General features: G+C 47.4%; 1 pseudogene; it reads left to right on the top strand.

Annotated features, from left to right (window-relative positions):
- The first annotated feature begins 473 nt into the window (after positions 1–473).
- LOC148098029 (uncharacterized) lies at positions 474–2,259 on the top strand (annotated as a pseudogene).
- The last annotated feature ends 20,316 nt before the right edge of the window (positions 2,260–22,575 follow it).

Genomic DNA, 22,575 nt, shown 5'->3' with positions numbered 1-22,575 from the left:
AAAAGGAGACAGGTTTGTTCCAGTTTGCAGAAATGTTATTATAGATGTTCAAACTACTGCACTGTAAAATCTAATTAGTTCCCAGAACTCAAAAAAACTCTGCAAACTCATTACCTCCAAAAAATTGAGTAAAGTTTACTGAAGATGACTATTAGGACAACTTATTCATTGGAAGTATGCAGTACTAAGAATAACTTGATGTTTCTGACTGTGCATTACGAATTATTGACCCACTGAAAACAATTTGTGGTAACCTGATTATGATTTAAAAAGAATGATTAACAACACTTCTTGTAATGGTGTTAAAATCAGCCCAATGTTTATTTTCAAATGCAAAAAGTAAACTAAACTGCTGCCATCTGCTGGCAACTATGACACGTTTACAATCTCATGACCACTTTGTCCTTTGATCTTAAAAAATCCTTAAATAGGGGTGAGATGCAATGACTTTTAGTCCGTTATTTGCAGCATTTATGTTCGCAGCATTCAAACGTTCACCAGAGAAATCTTTTAAAACATTTGGATCCTTTTCAGAGTGACAGTTTACAGATTCAAACATGTCTCAGAGAAAACCCACAAAAAGAGAAAAAGTAAAGCCCAGCTCTCCTCTTTGTGACCAGGAGGCTAAAATTAAACTTCCTGATCAAAACAAATCATTCAGCCAGTTTCTAGAAAAGGAAGATATTCAAAAGGTGAAAGAAATGGAACTCCTAGACATGCAGGGAAGAAACTTTGAGCTCCAAGCAAAGCTTGATAAAGCACTAGAAAAACCAGTGCTGAAGGACAAAAAGAATCAGGAGCTGCAAGTAAAGCTTGATGAAGCTCTGCAACAAAATGAAGAAATCCTTGAAGAGAAAGAACACCTGAAAATAAACCAGAGAGACATGCAGTGCCAACTCCAAGACATGGAGGAGAAATACAGAGTGCTGCAGGTAAAGCTCGATGAAAGACCGCACACAAAGGAAGAGTTTCTTCAAGAAAAAAGGCTACAGGAGATAAAACAGAAGGAAATGGATTTCAAGCTTCAGGACATGGAGAAACACAACAAAGGCTTGCAAATCAAGCTTAATGAAGCTCTGCAAAAAAATAAAGAACTCCTCCAAGAAAAAGATCAAAAGGACATGAAGCAGCGCAACCTCCAAGGCATGGAGGAAAAATGCAAAGCGCTTCAGGCAAAGCTTGATAAAACACTGAACAAAAATAACGAGTTGCTTCAAGAACAAAAGCAACAAGAAATTAAACAGAAACAAATGGACTCCAAGCTTGAAGATGTGGAGGAAAAATACACAGCGCTGAAAATAAAGCTTGATAAAGCACTGCAAAGAAACAAAGATTTCCTTCAAGAGAAAGAACGGCAAGACATGAAACAGAAAGATCTGGATTGCAAGCTTCAGAACATCGAGAAACACAACGGAGGCTTGCAGGTAATGCTTGACGAAGCTCTGCAACAAAATAAAGAAATCCTTGAAGAGAAGGAAAAACTGTACATTAACCAGAGAGACATGCAGTGTCAACTCCAAGGTGTGCAGGAAAAATACGGAGCGCTGCAGGTAAAGCTTGATGAAACACTGCACAAATATCAAGAGCTGCTTCAAGACCAAGAACAACAGGAAATAAAGCAGAAAGAAGACAAACTAATTCTCCAGGACTTTGAGAGGAAAAACCAAAACCTGCAAGAACTTTATAACAAATTGAGCTACAAAACAACTCAATTGGAAGGGGAAAAGGAAAAACTGCAAAACCAATGCTCAGAGATGCAGAGTAAGCTCAATGACATGCTGAGAAAAAACACAGAACTTGAGGAACTTTCAGTCAACTTGAAGTGCAAAAACACTAAGATGCAGGTGCTAAAGCAACAACTAGAGAAAACAAACGAAGACCTGCAGTGTACACTTCAGGAAATCGAGAGCAGAAGTCAGCAGTTAGAAGACACGCATTACAAATTACAGCAGAGTTATACAGAGCTGCACGAGGCAAAGCTAATGCAGGAGGCAACATCTAAAGAAATGAAAGAAAGGCTCGAGTGGAGAAGTGGAGAAAACATGCAAGAAACTTGAGAAGAATACAGAAACAATCGATCAGTTGAGAACCCTCATCCTAGAGAAAAAAGTGCTCGTGGAAAAGCTCATGGAAAAGAAGAAAAAACGCTTCCGCTTCTTCTGGAGGAAGGACACTCCTGCTTTTTCTACTTTTTCTACTTTTTCTACTTTTTCTACTGCTAATGTCACCTCGTCTTCCTCCACCTCTGTTCCATCTTAATTTTCACCTCTCCTCTCCCTTTCTCTCCCTTTCTCTCCTGACACCTCTCCCCCCCCCCCTCTCTGGTTCTGTCATAGGTTTCTTCCTTTAAGGGAGTTTTTCCTATCCACTGTCGCACCTAGTGCTTGCTCAGAGGGGATTGTTGGGGTTTTCTCTCCTCTATCTCTTTCCTCCTTTGTAACCCTTTCCTTTACCTTCTTCTTTACACCCCCCCCCCCCCCCCCTTTTCTATTTCCTCAATAATTTCATAATAAACACAATTGGCAAAATTTTAAAAAGTCAGATCTTCAAGATTCATTCAAGAATGAATTATCTTTGTCACGGGGACATCAGTATTTTGTGTTTTCCTCGGGCTGGTGATCCTTGCAGTCGTTGAGCCCAGGAGTCCAGATTTTTTGTGTTTTAATCACATTTAGTGTTACATTTTAGATCACCACAATAGGACATCCACAATTTAAGCATTTGTTTTTTTCCAATATCATAATCATTCTATGATTGAGTAGTTTACAGAACCAGCAGTTAGCAGCAATAACTTCAGTTCATCGACATTTGCAAGCCTTCCTTTATACACAGCATTTCTGTCAGGTTGAGGTCTGGACTTCCATGCTGTAGATTTGCTGCTGTGCTTGGGCTTATTATTCTGTTGCATGGCCTAATTTAGGAGAAGTTTTAGCTGTCGGACAGACGGCCTCACATTTGACTCTAGAAAACTTTGGCATACAGAGGAGTTTGTCGACTGCAAGGTGCTTATTGCTTGTGTCTGCAGAACAAGCTCAAATCACCACACTTGAACCAGCGTACTTGACAGTGGGTCTGAGGTGTTTGTGCTGTGTTTGATTTTTGCTAAAGGTACTGCTGTGCATTATGGCCAAACCTCCACTTTTTTCTCATCTTCTAAAAATATGTTGCTCCAGAAGCCTTCAAGGGCAAATTTGCAAACCTCACATGAGTTGTTGTGTTCTTCTTAGAGACAATAGGCTTTCTCCTGGCGGCCCTTCGAAACCAACCATACGTGTTTTGTCTTTTTCTAATTAAACTGTCATGAACGTTAACATTTAACATGCTGTTTAAGGCCTGCAGAGGCTCAGATGCAGCTCTTGGGTATTGTGCAGTTTCTGTGAGCACTGAACAGTCTTTGGGGTGGATCTGAATGCTCCAGACTAGCAAACTTCATCAAACCTTTTTCCCCTGATTTTCACTTGGTGTTCAGGAGCCAGACTGCTTTGGGGGAAAATGCTATTGCACAATCTTGCCGACCTTCTCCTGATGACTCAAAGTCGTCTTCTAGATGGAAGGGTGGTAAACAGTTGGTGGGAAGGGTGATGCGGGTCAGCCATGATGCTAGTGGCTTTCCCAGTGAGGTGTAAATATCCTGTAGACTGGGTAGAGAGCTGCCAATAACACGCTCAGCGGTCCACACAATCCTCTGGAGGGCTCTGCGGTTGGACGCGTGGCAGTTTCCATACCAGACTGTGATGCAGTGGGTTAGGAAGCTCTGCATGGTACCTCTGTAGAAGGGGTTAAAGATGGGTTTGTGCACCTTCTTCAGTCGTCTCTTGAAATGGAGTTGCTGCTGAGCTCTTTTTGTCACTGATTTGGTGTTGCTGGTCCACAGGGCTGGACTGGCCATCGGGCATACCGGTGGGCCACTCGTGATTATTTGTTTTTATGGGCCGATGGGGTTTTATTTCTTTTTTTTTTTAACGATATAAATGAATGGTGGTGGATTGGCCAGTTGGTCATGATCGACTCTGGGTTTGACCAGTTACAGCAGAGGAGGTCAAACTTTAAAGTTGAGGTGAAAAGGAACGCGATTTCATAACTACTTCAGCTAGAAAATTGCTAATTCAATTCAATTATCAATGATCAGCTGATCGGCTTTTCTCTCCAGAAAGAGGGAACCAGCAGATGTCGCGCTAAACAACAGCAGCATGTTTAAGCTTGATCAGCTGTCAGTAGAATTTATTTAATATTAATTTCAAGTATCAGCTGATGTTCGTTGGAGCCACAGCTGTAAAGCTGCTGGTCATGATATCGGTTTGGATATGTGGTGAGAGGGAAACATGAAGATGAAACCAGGAGATGTCCTTACTGAATCATCAGAGCTGAACAGGTGATGGAGAAACAGATTTACCTTTTAGGTGACATGAATGAGTTGAAGGGAAGTTGAAGGGAAGTTATGAACTGTTTCTGAGAGACAAATAACACCAGGATCCTTACTTTTCTTTCTTATTCTCATTTAAAATGTCTAGCTTTTAATAAATATTTATCTGAATCTTACAACCAAAGTTTTCATCTGATGTAAAATGTATAGAAATGCATTATTCTATTCAGTAAATATTAAGTCTAGTATATACCCTAGTAAGTTATAGTATTCTTTCCTTTGGGAACCATCTGTGCAGTCTGCAATTCTGTTAAAGAAAGATGTTGAATCTATTTGATTATAGGAGAAAAATAATAGATTTCTGTACATTTGTTTGATACGTGCATTAAATTAAAATCAGTTTTGTCAATTAAGCATCTTGAGGCAGAGGGTGGGGGAGTGGTTCCCTATTTTTTTTTTCTTTTCTTTTTTTGCTGGGAGTTGGCAACCCTATTAGTGAGGTATATGTAATTATAAATTAGGTTGTTTTATATTTTTGCTAAAGACCGTTTAGAATACCAGAATAGAGAGGGTGGTGTAGGTTTAAGTTTATTTATTGCTTTATGGCTTTATGGCTTTATGGCTTTTCCTATAATACCATGATGGGCCGGTAACTAGTCAAAATGCCTGGGCTAATTTTTTGTCCCAGTCCAGCCCTGCTGGTCCAGGACAGGTCCAGGGGCAGATCTAGAGAAATGTTCCTAGGGTGGCATGGAAATCAAATGGGGTGGCAAAAGCAAAGCCTTGTTTTAAACACATATGCAGGTGTTACATATGGTTAATATGCATTACGTATATGTTTCACATAAATATGGTCTATAACTTAATTATTTTCTATAGCCCACATAATTAAACATTTCAGTTACATAAAATGTGTGAATTTGTATTTTATGTGCTATATAGCCTTTATAATAAATAAATATGTAACCAATGAGTATAGAATCCAGAAAGCTACACTGGGCGGGGGCTCATTTCCAAACACAAGTCTAACTTAAGTTTCACACTGTTTTTGTTAGAAAAACAATCAAATTGTTACTGACTACTACTACTGTCAGAAATATGCACTGTTACAAACAATAATTTAAAGCTAATTTTTCATGATTTGTTGGGTTAATATTCTGAGGTCCAAAATATAATTGTCCATTTTTGGCTACTTTTGATTGTTTTTGTTTTGTTTTTTTCACCTTGTCTTTCTTGGCATCATTCTTTTTCAGCACAACCTCACAAGTCCAAATTTACAGTTATTTTTTCATTGACAAACTGTATTAACACAACTGGTCTGAAATCACACAAACACATAAAATGCTAGTAGTAGTTATATTTTCTTTTCACTGTAAAAAGTACTTACAAGTAAATTATTTTTATAACTAAAAAATAAAAAATAAATAAATTGTAAATTTTTAAAAGATTATGCAAAAACTTTGTAAATAATAAAGTTCTAAACAACTATTCATCTAAAAATGCAGCCAGTGCATCTGGCTTTCTTGTACAGCCATTTAAAAATACTAAGACTTTGCTTGCGAAATTTTGAACACAGTAACAAATCTGGTCGATTCTTAGCTAACCAGTTAAAGATAAATAAAGAAAAAACAACTATATGTGCTGTTGAAGATTTATCCGGGAACATAATATATGACCTCGAAAAAATAAACAACATCTTTAGGGATTTCTATGAAACTTTATACTCACCACAAATAAATCCATTTAAAAATGAAATTGATCTGTTTTTGGACTACGTAACTCTTCCAAAATTACTAGACAGTCAAGAATGGCATTGGATTTGCCGCTGACTCCAGGAAGCCCTGATAAGAATGCCCAATAATAAGGCTCCAGGTCCAGACGGCTTTCCAGCAGAATTCTACAGAGTGAACTGGAAATTTTTATTTGCAACCAAATTTGGTTTTAGAAACTCTTTCAATAACTGGTTAAAATATTATATAATTCCCCAACAGCTTGTGTCAGAACAAATGACCAAACATCCTCCAGCTTTTGTCTCTTGAGGGGCACCAGGCAGGGATGCCCACTCTCCCCTTCACTGTTTGCAATTTTTATCAAACCAATAGCAGCAGCAATTACAGTAATTAGGGGCATAAAATGCAAGAATGTAGAACATAAGATCAGTCTTTATGCAGACGATGTGTTGCTTTTTCTCCAAAACTGACAAACCAATCTCTCTGGGGTGATTACATTGATAAACTTCAATAAACTGGTCAAAATCTACAGTCTTTCCAGTTAATTGCTCTCTGCGTAATTCTAATGTCTCTTCTGTTTTTTCTTTTCTCAACAGGTGATTGGTTTTAGGTGCTGTTTCTCACTGTCCCTCTTCCTCTCTGTTTTCTTTCTCTCCCTCTCTTTCTTTCTATCTTTCTTTCTTTCTCCTTTTAATGTCCCCCAGTCATGTCTGTCCCATCTGTAACAGCTGAAAATAAAATAAAATAAATACATAATAATAATAAAGGTCAATATAATGGACCAATATGGCAAGGCCATAATGATCCACTTGGTAAAGTAAATCCGTTGGGCATCTTTCTTGGCCTTTAGAAAATAATTCTGATGGAACCAAATGGTTGTGTCGGCCCAAAGGGCATGTGACTGTAAAAACTGGCCTCACTCTGAGAGGCCAGTTATTAAAATCATTTCAAAGATGATTTGATAAATTCTGATCAGTATTCAGTAATTGAGCCTGATTAACTGTTAGCAAAATAATAATGATAGGCCAGAGATACCAGAGATGCATTTTTAAAACAAATACAACCTCGAACCCTAAGAGGGGATCTGTGTTCTAATTTTATGACATTTAAATGTACTGCAGATCTTTTAAAGCTCCAAACAAAACTGAAATGGAGGAACAAAGATATATAGAATAGAATAGTCTTTTATTGTCTTGTACATATTCAACTAAATTGTGGGGGCTCCACACCAACTGTGCATGGAAAACAATATAAATAGTAAGACAGTAAGAATAAATAACATATAAGAGGTGTTGCGGGTTCAGATATTGAGGGTGAGCACAAAAACAATAATGGTCCAGAAGAGCTTCGATCAAACAATGATTTTAATGAACACACGCGTGGGGAGATGAATACTGCCTGCAGACAGCATCAATCTCCGCCCAATAATGCACAAACGGTTGTTTTATACCATCAGGGTTTGGTTTATGACGCCCCCTCATGCGTCAGAACACATACAAAGCACATACAATAATATTGAGGACTTTTGACATATATGGAAAGAGCCTTCTCTCCGTCTCGAGGCCAGGTGCCGACTCTCACTTATCTCCTGGAGCAGACTGTCCCTTTTACAGGCATACTTTTGTAGCTACAGGCATTTGCAAACTATTATTCGAACTCCTAGCCTAAAAATGAGTCTAACTGTTGTCTGTGTGTGTGTATGTCTCGACCTCCAACGCACTCAGCCTCACCCCGCCCGTTGGCGCTTTTAACCTTTTCCCAGACAGAAGCTCTCAGTGGTGTGTGTAATAATCTTAACTAAAAGTATGTGTGATCTATTGAATAAATGCTTTGATGAAATGATAATTAATATAATGGTAATGATGATGGTTATGAATAGTAGCAGTAAAATATTTCCCTGATCTCCACAGAGGAGTATATACAAAGAGGAGGAAGGCACACATTAGAGAACAGGTTGCAGAATTCTTGAAAGTAGTGCAATGGACTTGATAGACAATCGGAGTGTGACTGAGTGATGAGGGTTACTCAGATCATGGCTCAGATTTCTACACGCACTCAAATAGGATAATCTTCCACGGCACACCTGATCAGTTCTCACGGCACAAGTATGTTTACTCGTTTATGCAGCTCCATCAATTGTTCTGTTTTCGTTCTTGGCCAGGGCCTTTTTTAAAGAGGAATTGCTCTCCTGGCACTGGTGTGCCATACTGCTGAATTTGGTATCAGTGCTCAAACCTTTTGTCTTTGTTTAAAACAAATTGCCCACCCAGAGAAGCTAAAATTTGTTGTTTGTACTCTCAGATGAACATATGAGACACTTTGAGTCTTCAGTGCAGTGTGGAGCCTAACAAAGTTCTGTTTTGTGTCCCAGCTGATCAGCAGGAGGAGAAGAGTCTGACGGAGCAGCAGAGGAACATTTCAGCTACTTGGACTCAGCTCAGCCACTGCAGAGAAAACAATGAGTTCGACAAAGAAGGTGACAGATACTAGTGTTAAGAAATACTCCATTAAAAGATAAAGTACTGATATATGTTTTAGAAAAACAGCCGCCTGGCCACTCTTTGTGCGGGTGTCCGATCCACAGGCTCCGAAAGCCTTGCCAGCCCTTGTGATCGGGTGGCACCGCCCACCAGGCGTGTTAAAGAAAGAAGAAAAAATCCGGACCGGGCCGCCTGGCCACCCTTTGTGCGGTTGTCCGCTCCCCAGGCTCCGAAAGCCTTGCCAGCCCTTGTGATAGGGTGGCACCGCCCACCAGGCGTGTGAAAGAAAGAAGAAAAAACCCGGACCGGGCCGCCTGGCCACCCTTTGTGCGGGTGTCCACTACCCAGATTCCGAAAACCTTGCCAGCCCTTGTGATCGGGTGGCACCTCCAACCAGGCGTGTGAAAGAAAGAAGAAAAAACCCGGACCTGGCCGCCTGGCAACCCTTGTGCGGGTGTCCGCTCCACAGGCTCCGAAAGCCTTGCCAGCCCCTGTGATCGGGTGGCACCGCCCACCAGGCGTGTGAAAGAAAGAAGAAAAAACCCGGACCGGGCCGCCTGGCCACCCTTTGTGCGGGTGTCCGCTCCCCAGGCTCCGAAAGCCTTGCCAGCCCTTGTGATCGGGTGGCACCGCCCACCAGGCGTTTAAAAGAAAGAAGAAAAAACCCGGACCGGGCCGCCTGGCCACCCTTTGTGAGGGTGTCCGCTCCAAAGGCTCCGAAAGCCTTGCCAGCCCTTGTGATCGGGTGGCACCGCCCACCAGGCGTGTGAAAGAAAGAAGAAAAAATCCGGACAGGGCCGCCTGGCCACCCTTTGTGCGGGTGTCCGCTCCCCAGGCTCCGAAAGCCTTGCCAGCCCTTGTGATCGGGTGGCACCTCCCACCAGGCGTGTGAAAGAAAGAAGAAAAAACCCGGACCGGGCCGCCTGGCCACCCTTTTTGCGGGTGTCCGCTCCCCAGGCTCCGAAAGCCTTGCCAGCCCTTGTGATCGGGTGGCACCTCCCACCAGGCGTGTGAAAGAAAGAAGAAAAAACCCGGACAGGGCCGCCTGGCCACCCTTTCTTCAATTCAATTCAATTCAATTTTATTTATATAGCGCCAAATCACAACAAATGTCGCCTCAAGGCGCTTCATAGATACAGAGAAAAGCCCAACAATCATATGACCCCCTATGAGCAAGCACTTTGGCGACAGTGGGAAGGAAAAACTCCCTTTTAACAGGAAGAAACCTCCGGCAGAACCAGGCTCAGGGAGGGGCGGCCATCTGCTGCGACCGGTTGGGGTGAGAGAAGGAAGACAGGATAAAGACATGCTGTGGAAGAGAGACAGAGATTAATAACAGATACGATTCAATACAGAGAGGTCTGTTAATACATAGTGAGTGAGAAAGGTGACTGGAAAGGAAAAACTCAATGCATCATGGGAATCCCCCGGCAGCCTACATCTATTGCAGCATAACTAAGGGAGGATTCAGGGTCACCTGGTCCAGCCCTAACTATATGCTTTAACAAAAAGGAAAGTTTTAAGCCTAATCTTAAAAGTAGAGATAGTGTCTGTCTCCCGAATCCAAACTGGAAGCTGGTTCCACAGAAGAGGGGCCTGAAAACTGAAGGCTCTCCCTCCCATTCTACTTTTAAATACTCTAGGAACAACAAGTAGGCCTGCAGAGCGGGAGCGAAGTGCTCTAATAGGGTGATATGGTACTACAAGGTCATTAAGATAAGATGGGGCCTGATTATTTAAGACCTTGTATGTGAGGAGCAGGATTTTGAATTCAATTCTGGATTTAACAGGAAGCCAATGAAGGGAAGCCAAAACAGGAGAAATATGCTCTCTCTTTCTAGTCCCTGTCAGTACTCTTGCTGCAGCATTTTGGATTAACTGAAGGCTTTTCAGTGAGTTTTTTGGACATCCTGATAATAATGAATTGCAGTAGTCCAGCCTGGAAGTAATAAATGCATGAACTAGTTTTTCAGCGTCACTCTGAGACAGGATATTTCTAATTTTAGAGATGTTGCGCAAATGGAAGAACGCAGTCTTACATATTTGTTTAATATGTGCGTTGAAGGACATATCCTGGTCAAAAATGACTCCAAGGTTCCTCACAGTGTTACTGGAGGCCAAGGTAATGCCATCCAGAGTAAGAATCTGGTTAGATACCAAATTTCTAAGCTTTTCAGCGCCGAGTACAATGACCTCAGTTTTATCTGAGTTGAGAAGCAGAAAGTTAGTGGCCATCCAAGTCTTTATGTCTTTAAGACATTCCTGCAGTTTAACTAATTGGTGTGTGTTATCTGGCTTCATGGACAGATAGAGCTGGGTGTCATCTGCATAGCAGTGAAAATGTATGCTATGTCTTCTAATGATGCTGCCTAGGGGAAGCATGTATAATGTAAACAGAATTGGTCCTAGCACTGAACCCTGTGGAACTCCATAATTAACCTCAGTGTGTGAAGAGGACTCTCCATTTACATGCACAAATTGGAGTCTATTAGATAGATATGATACAAACCACTGCAGTGCAATACCTGTAATACCTACAGCATGTTCTAATCGCTCTAATAGAATATTATGGTCAACAGTATCGAATGCTGCACTAAGGTCAAGAAGGACAAGCACAGAGATGAGTCCACTGTCAGAGGCCATAAGAAGATCATTTGTAACCTTCACTAAAGCTGTTTCTGTGCTGTGATGAGCTCTGAAACCTGACTGAAACTCTTCAAATAAACCATTCCTCTGCAGATGATCTGTTAGCTGTTTGACAACTACTCTTTCAAGGATTTTTGATATGAAAGGAAGGTTGGAGATTGGCCTATAATTAGCTAAGACTGCTGGGTCTAGAGATGGCTTTTTGAGTAAAGGTTTAACTGCAGCCACCTTGAAGGCCTGTGGTACATAGCCGATTATTAGAGATAGGTTGATCATATATAAGATCGAAGAATTAATCAATGGCAGAACTTCTTTGAGCAGTTTTGTAGGAATGGGGTCTAAAAGACACGTTGATGGTTTGGAGGAAGTAATTATTGACGTTAACTCAGAAAGATCGATTGGAAAAAAAGAGTCTAACTTAACATCAATGGAACTACAAGTAGCTGTAGATAATATTACATCTGTGGGATGATTATTGGTAATTTTTTCTCTAATGATAAAAATTTTATTTGTGAAGAAGTTCATGAAGTCATCACTAGTTAACGTTAAAGGGATGGTTGGCTCAAAAGAGCTCTGGCTTTTTGTCAGCCTGGCTACAGTGCTGAAGAGAAACCTGGGGTTGTTCTTATTTTCTTCAATCAGTGACGAATAGTAAGCTGTTCTGGCTTTGCGGAGGGCTTTCTTATAAAGCAACAAACTATTTCTCCAGGCTAAATGATGATCCTCTAAATTTGTGACACGCCATTTCCTCTCCAGATTACGAGTCGTCTGCTTGAGGGTACGTGTTTGAGAATTATACCACGGGGTCATGTACTTCTGATTAGAGACCTTAGTTTTCACTGGAGCTACAGTATCCAGAGTCGTACGTAGTGAGGAGGTGAAATTATTAACAAGATAATCGACCTCTGTTGGGGTAGCGTTCAGATAGCTGCTCTGCTCTGTGTTGGTACAGGGCATTGACGATGATAACAGTGGCTGGATTATATTCTTAAACTTAGTTACAGCGCTTTCAGAAAGACATCTACTTTGATAAAGTCCACTCTCCACTGCTGCGTAATCAATTATTGTAAATGTAAATTTTATCAAGAAATGATCAGACAGGAGAGGGTTTTCAGGAAACACTGTTAAATGTTCAGTTTCTATGCCATATGTTAAAACCAGATCTAGAGTGTGATTAAAGTGGTGGGTGGGTTCTTTTACATTTTGAGAGAAACCAATTGAGTCTAACAACAGATTAAATGCCATGTTGAGGCTGTCATTTTTAGCATCTACATGGATGTTAAAATCACCCACAATAATTATTTTATCTGAGCTCAGAACTAAATCAGATATAAAGTCTGAGAAATCAGACAGAAACTCTGTGTAAGGCCCAGGTGGACGATAGATGATAACAAGTAAGACTGGTTTCTGAGTTTCACAGCTGGGGTGGATAATGTTAAGCATCAGGCTTTCAAATGAATTAAAAGTCTGTCTTGGTCTTTCATTAATTAATAGACTGGTGTGAAAAATTGCTGCCACACCGCCCCCTCGACCTGTGCTTCGAGATTTCTGGTAGTTAGAATGACTCGGGGGTGTTGATTCATTTAAGCTAACATAATCATCCTGCTGCAACCAGGTTTCTGTAAGGCAGAGTAAATCAATTTGTTGATCATTTATTAAGTCATGTACTAACAGAGACTTGGAAGAGAGAGACCTAATATTTAATAATCCACATTTCACTGTTTTACTCTTTGGTTCAGATGTGGATACTGTATTGTTCTTGCTTTGTAAATGTTTAAGTTGTTTGTTGCTGGTTTTTAGTTTGTTTTTTGTCTTTTTGGAAGCAGACACAGTCTCTATGGAGATGGGTTTTTGGGGGGGTAGCAGGAGGAGAGAAGCTGCAGAGAGGCGTGTGTCGGGTGAAAAGGGGTGTTTTACTTCATTTTTAGCAGAATCATCATCATTATATCAGAATCATTTAATAAGCATTGCATTAAACATTGATTGAAGTTATTGACATTACATTTAACCTTTGTATTACAGTGATTGTTATAACCTGGTGTTAATCTTTTATTTACAGGTGTCAGAACAATTATATGATCTCTTTTTTGCAGGTGTAAACATGATCACCTTACACATATGGCAGTTTGTTGCTTATTAAAGAGTTGTGCCCGAGTTAATAAAGGTTAAAAACTTCAGTCAGCGTTATGACTGGCTGATCCATGGTGTGGGATGACTTTGGGCCCAGGAGGTTGCACGCGCTTACATAACACTGATATTATGTGATTCTTTGTGATTCTTATTCAGTTATATCTTTTAACTAAACTTTGCTTTGTTTATTTGTCTCTTTTGATTCTATGTTGATGTACTTTTTTAACATGTTCAAAATAAAGATTCAATCAATCAATTTATTAAGTTTTAAGTAATGGTAGTTCATTAAACCAACATGCATTTAATATTGTAGCCCTGACTCAGCGTTTTATACACAGGTCAACTTGATCATTTGGAAAACCTTGCAGCTATAATGTTGTGTCTCCGTAGGGGACAGTTGGCTCCGAGGAGAGGCGCTGGAGCCAGTGTCTGTCCTCGAGACGAAGAGAATGTTTTTCTTGATGTGTCTAAAGTTGTCAATATTGACTGTATTGTATTATCTGTACGCATGAGGGGGCGTTCTAATACCCTGATTTTCATAAAACAATGAGTGTGTGGAGTTTGTATTGAGATCTGATGCTGTCTGATGTAGGGTGTCCATCTCCCACGCATGTGTTCATTAAATCATCGTTTGACTTGACCCGGCCGGACCAGTGTGGTTATTTTGGTTTTCCCTCCTGTATCCCTCCTCAATATTTGAATCCGTAACACGTGTAAGACTGCAACTCTGCTTCCTGGTCCCAACTCTGGATAGTCATGTTTTGAGGGGTTTAATAAATTTGTCCATATTTCTAGAAATGAGAGCTGCTCCATCCAAAGTGGGATGGATGCCATCTCTCCTAACAAGACCAGGTTTCCTCCAGAAGGTTTGCCAATTATCTATGAAGCCCACATCGTTTCTGGGACACCACTCAGACAGCCAGCAATTTAAGGAGAACATGCGGCTAAACATGTCACTCCTGGTCTGATTGGGGAGGGGACCAGAGAAAACTACAGAGTCCGACATTGTTTTGGCAAAGTTGCACACCGATTCAATATTGATTTTAGTGACCTCCGATTGGCGTAACCGGGTGTCATTACTGCCGACGTGAATTATGATTTTATTGAATTTACGTTTACCCTTAGCCAGCAGTTTTAAATTTCCTTCAATGTCGCCTGCTCTGGCCCCTGGAAGACAATTGACTATGGTTGCCGGTGTCTCTAGCTTCACATGTCTGAGAACAGAATCACCAATTACCAGAGTTTGACCCCCAGCGGGTGTGTCACCGAGTGGGGAAAAACGGTTAGACACATGAACGGGTTGGTGGTGTACCTGGGGCTTCTGTTTAGGACTACGCTTCCTCCTCACCGTTACCCAGCCTTTCCCCAGCTGCTTGGGGTCTGCCGGGGAACAGCTAGCGGGGCCTACGCTATCTTCGGCTGCACCAGCTACAGGGGCCTGGCTAGCTAAGGGTGAGTGCAAGGTGCGAAGCCGAGTCTCCAGATCAGTAATCCTGGCCTCCAGAGCTGCAAATATGCTACATTTGTTACAGATATCATTACCGCTAAAGGAGGCCGAGGAGTAACTAAACATCTGACACAATGAGCAAGAAAGTGCAGAAGGGACAGGTGAAGTAGCCATGGTGCTAACGGGTCGGCTACGAGCTAAGCTAGCGAAACAGTACAGAGACAGTGAGTGACAGTGAGTGAATACTTTGGCTATAAATTAGGTAGTGAGTACACAGAAAGTGTGCTTCGGATGAAGCACGTGAAGATTATACTGTGAAAAAAAGAATGTATTTAGAAGTTGCTAATTAAACTGCTAAGCAAATAAGCTACTCAGAAACACCACTGTGTTTGAGCAGGAACAGGAAGTGATACTATACCACAGAGCGAGCGAACACCAAGTGACAGCGCCCAGGGTTTCTGAGGGTGTCCGCTCCCCAGGCTCCGAAAGCCTTGCCAGCCCTTGTGATCGGGTGGCACCTCCCACCAGGCGTGTGAAATAAAGAAGGAAAAACCCGGACCGTGCACTTGGCCACCCTTTGTGCGGGTGTCCGCTACCCAGGCTCCGGAAGCCTTGCCAGCCCTTGTGATCGGGTGGCACCTCCCACCAGGCGTGTGAAATAAAGAAGGAAAAACCCGGACCGTGCACTTGGCCACCCTTTGTGCGGGTGTCCGCTACCCAGGCTCTGAAAGCCTTGCCAGCCCTTGTGATCGGGTGGCACCACCCAACAAGCGTGTGAAAGAAAGAAGGAAAAACCCGGACCGTGCACTTGGCCTTCGTTTGTGCGGGTGTCATCTCCCCAGGCTCCGAAAGCCTTGCCAGCCCTTGTGATAGGGTGGCACCGCCCACCAGGCGTGTGAAAGAAAGAAGAAAAAACCCGGACCGGGCCGCCTGGCCACCCTTTGTGCGGGTGTCCGCTCCACAGGCTCCGGAAGCCTTGCCAGCCCTTGTGATCGGGTGGCACCGCCCACCAGGCGTGTGAAAGAAAGAATAAAAAACCCGGACCGGGCCGCCTGGCCACCCTTTGTGCGGGTGTCCGCTCCACAGGCTCCGGAAGCCTTGCCAGCCCTTGTGATTGGGTGGCACCGCCCACCAGGCGTGTGAAAGAAAGAATAAAAAACCCGGACCGGGCGGCCTGGCCACCCTTTGTGCGGGTGTCCGCTCCACAGGCTCCGGAAGCCTTGCCAGCCCTTGTGATCGGGTGGCACCGCCCGCCAGGCATTTGACAGAAAGAAGAAAAGAAGAAAAAACCCGGACCGGGGCGCCTGGCCACTCTTTGTGCGGGTGTCCGATCCACAGGCTCCGAAAGCCTTGCCAGCCCTTGTGATCGGGTGGCACCGCCCACCAGGCGTGTGAAAGAAAGAAGAAAAAACCCGGACCGGGCCGCCTGGCCACCCTTTGTGCGGGTGTCCGCTCCCCAGGCTCCGAAAGCCTTGCCAGCCCTTGTGATAGGGTGGCACCTCCCAACAGGCGTGTGAAAGAAAGAAGAAAAAACCCGGACCGGGCCGCCTGGCCACCCTTTGTGCGGGTGTCCGCTCCACAGGCTCCGGAAGCCTTGCCAGCCCTTGTGATCGGGTGGCACCGCCCACCAGGCGTGTGAAAGAAAGAAGAAAAAACCCGGACCGGGCCGCCTGGCCACCCTTTCTGAGGGTGTCCGCTCCCCAGGCTCCGAAAGCCTTGTCAGCCCTTGTGATCGGGTGGCACCTCCCACCAGGCGTGTGAAAGAAAGAAGGAAAAACCCGGACCGGGCCTTTGGCCACCCTTTGTGCGGGTGTCCGCTCCACAGGCTCCGGAAGCCTTGCCAGCCCTTGTGATCGGGTGGCACCGCCCACCAGGCGTGTGAAAGAAAGAAGAAAAAACCCGGACCGGGCCGCCTGGCCACCCTTTGTGCGGGTGTCCGTTCCCCAGGCTCCGAAAGCCTTGTCAGCCCTTGTGATCGGGTGGCACCTCCCACCAGGCGTGTGAAAGAAAGAAGAAAAAACCCGGACCGGGCCGCCTGGCAACCCTTGTGCGGGTGTCCGCTCCACAGGCTCCGAAAGCCTTGCCAGCCCTTGTGATCGGGTGGCACCGCCCACCAGGCGTGTGAAAGAAAGAAGAAAAAACCCGGACCGGGCCGCCTGGCCACCCTTTGTGCGGGTGTCCGCTCCCCAGGCTCCGAAAGCCTTGCCAGCCCTTGTGATCGGGTGGCACCGCCCACCAGGCGTTTAAAAGAAAGAAGAAAAAACCCGGACCGGGCCGCCTGGCCACCCTTTGTGAGGGTGTCCGCTCCAAAGGCTCCGAAAGCCTTGCCAGCCCTTGTGATCGGGTGGCACCGCCCACCAGGCGTGTGAAAGAAAGAAGAAAAAATCCGGACAGGGCCGCCTGGCCACCCTTTGTGCGGGTGTCCGCTCCCCAGGCTCCGAAAGCCTTGCCAGCCCTTGTGATCGGGTGGCACCTCCCACCAGGCGTGTGAAAGAAAGAAGAAAAAACCCGGACCGGGCCGCCTGGCCACCCTTTTTGCGGATGTCCGCTCCCCAGGCTCCGAAAGCCTTGCCAGCCCTTGTGATCGGGTGGCACCTCCAACCAGGCGTGTGAAAGAAAGAAGAAAAAACCCGGACAGGGCCGCCTGGCCACCCTTTCTGAGGGTGTCCGCTCCCCAGGCTCCGAAAGCCTTGCCAGCCCTTGTGATCGGGTGGCACCTCCCACCAGGCGTGTGAAAGAAAGAAGGAAAAACCCGGACCGGGCCGCTTGGCCACCCTTTGTGCGGGTGTCCGCTCCACAGGCTCCGGAAGCCTTGCCAGCCCTTGTGATCGGGTGGCACCTCCCACCAGGCGTGTGAAATAAAGAAGGAAAAACCCGGACCGTGCACTTGGCCACCCTTTGTGCGGGTGTCCGCTACCCAGGCTCTGAAAGCCTTGCCAGCCCTTGTGATCGAGTGGCACCACCCAACAAGCGTGTGAAAGAAAGAAGGAAAAACCCGGACCGTGCACTTGGCCACCGTTTGTGCGGGTGTCATCTCCCCAGGCTCCGAAAGCCTTGCCAGCCCTTGTTATAGGGTGGCACCGCCCACCAGGCGTGTGAAAGAAAGAAGAAAAAACCCGGACCGGGCCGCCTGGCCACCCTTTGTGCGGGTGTCCGCTCCACAGGCTCCGGAAGCCTTGCCAGCCCTTGTGATCGGGTGGCACCGCCCACCAGGCGTGTGAAAGAAAGAATAAAAAACCCGGACCGGGCCGCCTGGCCACCCTTTGTGCGGGTGTCCGCTTCACAGGCTACGGAAGCCTTGCCAGCCCTTGTGATCGGGTGGCACCGCCCACCAGGCGTGTGAAAGAAAGAATAAAAAACCCGGACCGGGCGGCCTGGCCACCCTTTGTGCGGGTGTCCGCTCCACAGGCTCCGGAAGCCTTGCCAGCCCTTGTGATCGGGTGGCACCGCCCGCCAGGCGTTTGACAGAAAGAAGAAAAGAAGAAAAAACCCGGACCAGGCCGCCTGGCCACTCTTTGTGCGGGTGTCCGATCCACAGGCTCCGAAAGCCTTGCCAGCCCTTGTGATCGGGTGGCACCGCCCACCAGGCGTGTGAAAGAAAGAAGAAAAAACCCGGACCGGGCCGCCTGGCCACCCTTTGTGCGGGTGTCATCTCCCCAGGCTCCGAAATCCTTGCCAGCCCTTGTGATAGGGTGGCACCGCCCACCAGGCGTGTGAAAGAAAGAAGAAAAAACCCGGACCGGGCCGCCTGGCCACCCTTTGTGCGGGTGTCCGCTCCACAGGCTCCGGAAGCCTTGCCAGCCCTTGTGATCGGGTGGCACCGCCCACCAGGCATGTGAAAGAAAGAAGAAAAAACCCGGACCGGGCCGCCTGGCCACCCTTTCTGAGGGTGTCCGCTCCCCAGGCTCCGAAAGCCTTGTCAGCCCTTGTGATCGGGTGGTACCTCCCACCAGGCGTGTGAAAGAAAGAAGGAAAAACCCGGACCGGGCCGCTTGGCCACCCTTTGTGCGGGTGTCCGCTCCCCAGGCTCCGAAAGCCTTGCCAGCCCTTGTGATCGGGTGGCACCTCCCACCAGGCGTGTGAATTAAGAAGAAAAAACCTGGACCAGGCCGCCTGGCCACCCTTGTGCGGGTGTCCCTTCGCCAGGCTCCGAAAGCCTTGCCAGCCCTTGTGATCGGGTGGCACCGCCCGCCAGGCGTTTGACAGAAAGAAGAAAAGAAGAAAAAACCTGGACCGGGCCGCCTGGCCACTCTTTGTGCGGGTGTCCGATCCACAGGCTCCGAAAGCCTTGCCAGCCCTTGTGATCGGGTGGCACCGCCCACCAGGCGTGTGAAAGAAAGAAGAAAAAACCCGGACCGGGCCGCCTGGCCACCCTTTGTGCGGGTGTCCGCTCCACAGGCTCCGGAAGCCTTGCCAGCCCTTGTGATCAGGTGGCACCGCCCACCAGGCGTGTGAAAGAAAGAATAAAAAACCCGGACCGGGCCGCCTGGCCACCCTTTGTGCGGGTGTCCGCTCCACAGGCTCCGGAAGCCTTGCCAGCCCTTGTGATCGGGTGGCACCACCCACCAGGCGTGTGAAAGAAAGAAGAAAAAACCCGGACCGGGCCGCCTGGCCACCCTTTCTGAGGGTGTCCGCTCCCCAGGCTCCGAAAGCCTTGTCAGCCCTTGTGATCGGGTGGCACCTCCCTCCAGGCGTGTGAAAGAAAGAAGAAAAAACCCGGACCGGGCCGCCTGGCCACCCTTTGTGCGGGTGTCCGCTCCCCAAGCTCCGAAAGCCTTGCCAGCCCTTGTGATCGGGTGGCACCGCCCACCAGGCGTTTGAAAGAAAGAAGAAAAAACCCGGACCGGGCCGCCTGGCCACCCTTTGTGCGGGTGTCCGCTCCCCAGGCTCCGAAAGCCTTGCCAGCCCTTGTGATCGGGTGGCACCGCCCACCAGGCGTTTGAAAGAAAGAAGAAAAAACCCGGACCGGGCCGCCTGGCCACCCTTTGTGCGGGTGTCCGCTCCCCAGGCTCCGAAAGCCTTGCCAGCCCTTGTGATCGGGTGGCACCTCCCACCAGGCGTGTGAAAGAAAGAAGAAAAAACCCGGACCGGGCCGCCTTGCCACCCTTTGTGAGGGTGTCTGCTCCCCAGGCTCCGAAAGCCTTGCCAGCCCTTGTGATCGGGTGGCACCTCCCACCAGGCGTGTGAAAGAAAGAAGAAAAAATCCGGACCGGGCCGCCTTGCCACCCTTTGTGCGGGTGTCCGCTCCACAGGCTTTCACATACCTGGTGGCACCGCCCACCAGGCATGTGAAAGAAAGGAGAAAAAATCCGGACCGGGCCGCCTGGCCAACCTTTGTGCGGGTGTCCGCTCCCCAGGCTCCGAAAACCTTTGTCAGCCCTTGTGATCGGGTGGCACCTCCCACCAGGCGTGTGAAAGAAAGAAGAAAAAACCCGGACCGGGCCGCCTGGCCACCCTTTGTGAGGGTGTCTGCTCCCCAGGCTCCGAAAGCCTTGCCAGCCCTTGTGATCGGGTGGCACCTCCCACCAGGCGTGTGAAAGAAAGAAGAAAAAATCCGGACCGGGCCGCCTGGCCACCCTTTGTGAGGTTTTCCGCTCCACAGGCTCCGAAAGCCTTGCCAGCCCTTTTGATGGGGTGGCACCGCCCACCAGGCGTGTGAAAGAAAGAAGAAAAATCCCGGACCGGGCCGCCTGGCCACCCTTTGTGCGGGTGTCCGCTCCCCAGGCTCCGAAAGCCTTGCCAGCCCTTGTGATCGGGTGGCACCGCCCACCAGGCGTGTGAAAGAAAGAAGAAAAAATCCGGACCGGGCTGCCTGGCCACCCTTTGTGCGAGTGTCCGCTCCACAGGCTCCGAAAGCCTTGCCAGCCCTTGTGATCGGGTGGCACCGCCCACCAGGCGTGTGAAAGAAAGAAGAAAAGTCCCGGGCCGCCTGGCCACCCTTCGTGCGGGTGTCCGCTCCCCAGGCTCCGAAAGCCTTGCCAGCCCTTGTGATCGGGTGGCACCGCCCACCAGGCGTGTGAAAAAACGCCTTTGTGCGGGTGTCCGCTCCACAGGCTCCGAAAGCCTTGCCAGCCCTTGTGATCGGGTGGCACCTCCCACCAGGCGTGTGAAAGAAAGAAGAAAAAAACCGGACCGGGCCGCCTGGCCACCCTTTGTGCGGGTGTCTGCTCCCCAGGCTCCGAAAGCCTTGCCAGCCCTTGTGATAGGGTGGCACCACCCACCAGGCGTGTGAAAGAACGCCTTTGTGCGGGTGTCCGCTCCCCAGGCTCCGAAAGCCTTGCCAACCCTTGTGATCGGGTGGCACCGCCCACCAGGCGTGTGAAAGAAAGAAGAAAAATCCCGGGCCGCCTGGCCACCCTTTGTGCGGGTGTCCGCTCCCCAGGCTCCGAAAGCCTTGCCAGCCCTTGTGATCGGGTGGCACCGCCCACCAGGCGTGTGAAAAAACGCCTTTGTGCGGGTGTCCGCTCCACAGGCTCCGAAAGCCTTGCCAGCCCTAGTTATCGGGTGGCACCTCCCACCAGGCGTGTGAAAGAAAGAAGAAAAAATCCGGACCGGGCCGCCTGTCCACCCTTGTGTGGGTGTCAGCTCCCCAGGCTCCGAAAGCCTTGCCAGCCCTTGTGATCGGGTGGCACCGCCCACCAGGCGTGTGAAAGAAAGAAGAAAAAATCCGGACCGGGCCGCCTGGCCACCCTTTGTGCGGGTGTCCGCTCCCCAGGCTCCGAAAGCCTTGCCAGCCCTTGTGATCGGGTGGCACCGCCCACCAGGCGTGTGAAAGAAAGAAGAAAAAATCCGGACCGGGCCGCCTGGCCACCCTTTGTGCGGGTGTCCGCTCCCCAGGCTCCGAAAGCCTTGCCAGCCCTTGTGATCGGGTGGCACCGCCCACCAGGCGTGTGAAAGAAAGAAGAAAAAACCCGGACCGGGCCGCCTGGCCACCCTTTGTGCGGGTGTCCGCTCCCCAGGCTCCGAAAGCCTTGCCAGCCCTTGTGATCGGGTGGCACCGCCCACCAGGCGCGTGAAAGAAAGAAGAAAAAACCCGGACCGGGCCGTTGTCTTGCCCAAGGACACAACAACCGGGACTCTCCGAGCTGGGGCTCGAACCGGCAATCTTCCGATTACAAGGCGAACTCCCAACTCTTGAGCCACGATCGCCACAAAAGAAAGCAGAAAAAACCTGGACCAGGCCTCCTGGCCACGCTTTATATTGGTGGAACTCCCCCAGGCCTCACTGCCTTCCCCTTGCTTCTCAGAGAAACCCTCTACAGAAGAGTTTACAAAGACAAAACTTATGAGTTCTGAATGCCCTGGTGAGTCTCCACCTGTTACAGGTGGGTGCAGCCTGCACTGTCTCGAGACAGACCAGACCAGCTGCACCACAGACACTTCAAACCTTATCTCAAGACAAACACTGAAAGAACAACATAAAAAAGAAGAAAACAAACCCTAGAAACATGCCGGGTTACAGGAGACGGCAGCCGTGTAGAGGTTGAGTCTGTGTGAGTCTTTTTTCTGTTTATGAACAACAGAAAAAAGAAAGAAAACTTACCTTAGAAATCTGTAGGGTTGTTTTCTCTGAGACATGTTGGAATCTGTAAACAGTTACTCCGAAAAGCATCCAGATGTTTCAAAATACTTCTCTGGTGAATGTTTCAATTCTGCAAGCATAATTGCTGCAATTAATGGACTACAAGTCGTCACTTTTCACCCCTATTTATGGATTTAAGGATCAAAGGATCAAACTGGTGGTAAGATTCTAAATATATGTGATGTCATTATCCCGTA

This window comes from Neolamprologus brichardi, chromosome 17 (genome assembly GCF_056152115.1).
Source record: "Neolamprologus brichardi isolate AB-2024 chromosome 17, ASM5615211v1, whole genome shotgun sequence".
Classification (NCBI taxonomy): Eukaryota; Metazoa; Chordata; class Actinopteri; order Cichliformes; family Cichlidae; genus Neolamprologus; species Neolamprologus brichardi.
Note: the sequence above shows the minus strand (reverse complement) of the source record. Positions and strands in the feature narration are given on the sequence as shown.